Consider the following 3,885-nt stretch of genomic DNA (forward strand, 5'->3'; position numbering starts at 1 on the left):
CAAACAGCTCAAGAGTAAAACATTGCATCTTTGAGAACAGAGGGTATGCCACAACCATCGGAGGTTACTACTGTCTATCCCATGTTATAAAAATGCCAATGGTAGGAACAGAAAGCCAGAAGTTCAGCCATGAGAAGCTCCTTCCATGGAGGGAAAGCTCAGTTGAGAACTCCAGGTGACCACCTAAATTCTCCGAGTCTGTCTCCATTAAGCTGCTGATTGGATGGCTCTACCATTTCTCCTAGCTTCTGTAAACACGTCTCTGTTACTTGGTATTTTCTTTTATTTTTACTTCCTATATATGACTAAATAGGTTTAGACCATGGTTTTAAAATGTCTGTGTGTTATAATATGTTTTACCCTTTTGGCAGCAACAGAAGGCACAATGTAATCAGTTGGAAGCCAGACACTGTTGTTTTATCTAAATTTATATATTATGATTTTACCAATAGAAACTTGAGAGTCAGAGACTGGGGTGAAAACCTGCTAGCTCAGAGAGGTTGAGGAGCAACTAGCTGACCTTCCTCCTCAGCTGGCATCTCAAAAAGAGAGATCTTTTTCCACAGTTCCAATACAAAAGGAACCACCAAACTCTCCGTCCCCCCCCTCCCTTCTGCTTCCTGTGCATTTCTCTATCCATCTTCCTGACTCCCTCTTTGCCCTCTGTGGCTACGTCATGTCAACTGGCTGCTGGCTCCACCTCCTGACCTCAGGTTTTTATTTAATTAACACAGTCTTGGAGTTCACAATGTGATCAAATATCAACAAGACACCTATCCAACTGAAGTGGCTTGCACATAATCTATATCTATATAATAGAGCTAAATCTGTAACTAGTCCACAAAGCCATTACGTCTCCCATTTGACATTTAGCAACATTGCTGTTTTTGTATGGCCTGCTATCTTCACCAGTCAGATGGTTGGATGATAAAGAGCAACATAGTACTACATTTTAGATTTCTAATGGAAAATCAGCATGGGTCTATTATTCATGTAAGACAGAAATCAGAAAACACAGATTGGAGAGAATTTTTGCTTTGATACTCTACAGCAGTGGTTCTCAACCTTCCTAATGCTGAACCCTTTAATACAATTCTTCGTGTTGTGGTGATCCCCATAAAATTATTTTCATTGCTACTCCATAACTGTAATTTTGCTACTGTTATGAATCATAATATAAATTCCTGTGGAATAATCCTTTTGTGCACTATAAATATTTGTCATTTGAATTAGTTTAATAAAAAGGTGACTGGCTGATAGCCAGACAGGAAGTGTAAGCGGGACAACCAAACTAAGGATGCTGGGATGAGGAAGGTCAGAGTCAGAGGAGATGACAGCAGACACAGAGGAAGCAGGAGGTGTAGAAAATGAGGTAACAAGACATGAGTCATATGGCAGAGGGTATATAAGAAATAGAAGTTAATTTAAAATGTAAAAGTTGACTAGTAACAAGCCTGAGCTACCGGCCAAGCATTTACAATTAATATTGAGCATTTACAATTAATATTAAGTCTCTGTGCCAGTTATTTTGGAACCAGCCAGTGAGAAAGAAAAGTCTGCCTACAGTAAATATCTGATATGCACCCCCTGTGGAGGTCACAACCCACAGGTTGAGAACCACTACTATAGAGAAGTATCATCAGGGAATGGACATCAATATTAAGCTTCTACAACTCTACCTTCCACAAATACAATGCAGCCAGAAATAGGGTGAAAATTAGCATCTAAGGCCAGAAGGAAAAGATAGCATTATCTAACTTTTCATGTTCCCTGATGCTTTCACTTTCCCAAGTTCTTTTTTTTCTACAGAAACTAATGCAGAGTGCCTTAGATATTATTTTCACAGCAGAATGATGTCAAGAAGAAACCCTGCATTGTAAATCTCTAACTACTAACTCCTGTAACAAGTTGATAGCCTGTTGGGACTGTCTCACTCCCAAATATTATCCCATTCTTATGCATAGCAAATACTCATGTGCAAAGTAAGAAAACAGGAGAGCATACCATTATAAAATAATAATGATTTATAATTTAGTGTGATTAGTTACTTTCAATGGTATACTTTTACTAGGATTTTTATAGTACTAAATTCACTATAGACTGGGTCTTTAAACCGGTGTACAGAGAAGCACAAGAGGTAGGCTTCCTTCTGGGAGGGTAAATGCAAGAAAGCATGGAAGGGTCTGAGCCCGGCAGAAACAATCCCTTACTCCAAATGTAAGCAGCTCTTCATCTCATGCTCTTACTTTCAGGCTCAAGCTCCTCTGTTACCTCAGCTTTGTTTACCTCACTGCCCCACAGTCACCACAGTATCACTGACTACAGCCAATGTCTGTAATCTGAAACAAGGAAATGGATGATTTGTCTTCATGACCACTGCGTGACTACTGCTAGAAAATCGGCCCAAAAGCCTTTCCTCTTTTGGAAAAAGCTCATTCGAACCCAAGAATACAAGATCCTAATAGAGTATAGATAGTAAGGAGGGAGGAGAAAAATTTACTAAAACACATTTTGTTTGAAAATATAACAATGGGCTAGAGAGATAGTGCAGTGGTTAAGAACATCTCTTGCTCTCACAGAGGACCCAAATAAGTTCCCAGCACCCACATTGGGCAGCTCACAACTGCCCAACTCCAGATCCAGGGATCTAACCCCATTCATGATCTCACAGGCACTGTACCCATAGATACAAACCCACACACAATACACATGCACATACTCAAAAATAAAACCTTTGAAAAACTAAAATGTCATAATGATAACTAATGTTCTACATACCAATTTTTAAAAATAAAAGTTTAAATAAGAAAGTCTAATAAAGAAAACATTCAAACCTCAAAAACACTTTTAAGCCTGTCAGTGATGATACACACCTTTAATCCCAGAGCTTGGGAGGCAGAGGCAGGTAGATCTCTGAGTTCAAGGCCAGCCTAGCCTACAAATTAAGTTCCAGGACAGCCAGGGCTACACAGGGAAACTCTGTCTTGAAAAACCAAAAACCAAAGCAAATCATTTTTTAAAGGAAGGAAAAGAAAAAGAAAGCTAAAAGAGTAAACTGAGTTTCAAACCAGATCTGTCTGGCCATAAGTCATTTCCCTTGAGTTTTCTGACTTTTTCCTCATTTTGTCCTCTGCGCTCTTCCCTGTTCCATTGCTTCAGTGTCATAGGACAGCACTCATGCATACCTTAGGCCTCACCCTGGCTCACATGCCTGGGGAAGCTGCCACTTTTAGGACTAAGCAAGTTACTGGAAGTTTTGTTCACATATGGAGTTTATGTGGTGCCTGCACATAAAACTAACAAGATGGTTTTCTGTTAGCTTCCAGTTTCCATCATAAATTTCGTATATTTTGCTCACCCATCTCATTCTTTAGTCAAGGCCTGACATTTATTGTCAAGTTAAGATATGAAGCCTCTGATGAGAAACAACATGCTCTGTTACAGTCGTTTCCCAAGCTTGGTTATCACCTGAGTTAAGATGCTGTAGTCATTCATCTCAACAAGAGAATGAAAGAGAAACAGAACAGTGGTACTGATTGAAGTTTCTTAAATTTAAGTGAGCTTCCCCAAGTAGAAATGTGTCTCTTCTGTAGAACTAGGTTTCTGACTACTGACCATAAAATAAGTCCTTTCATCAAGCAAGTAAGGACCATTCTCAAACCTAAGTCAGTCCCACGAATGAAAATATTTGACTGCAAGCTAGAAATAACATCACAGCTTCAATTCCAGCATCAGAAGAAACTGAGTTACGTGCTTAAACACAGTGCTTTTTGGTCTCAAAGGAAAAGATCAAATAACAGTTGAATATCTTCCAGTACCTTCAGAAGCCAAGCCAGAAAGTCCAGTTCACAAGTGTACAATGTACCAGGACTTACATAAACCATC

The sequence above is a fragment of the Peromyscus leucopus genome, chromosome 15 (assembly GCF_004664715.2).
Source record: "Peromyscus leucopus breed LL Stock chromosome 15, UCI_PerLeu_2.1, whole genome shotgun sequence".
Taxonomy (NCBI): domain Eukaryota; kingdom Metazoa; phylum Chordata; class Mammalia; order Rodentia; family Cricetidae; genus Peromyscus; species Peromyscus leucopus.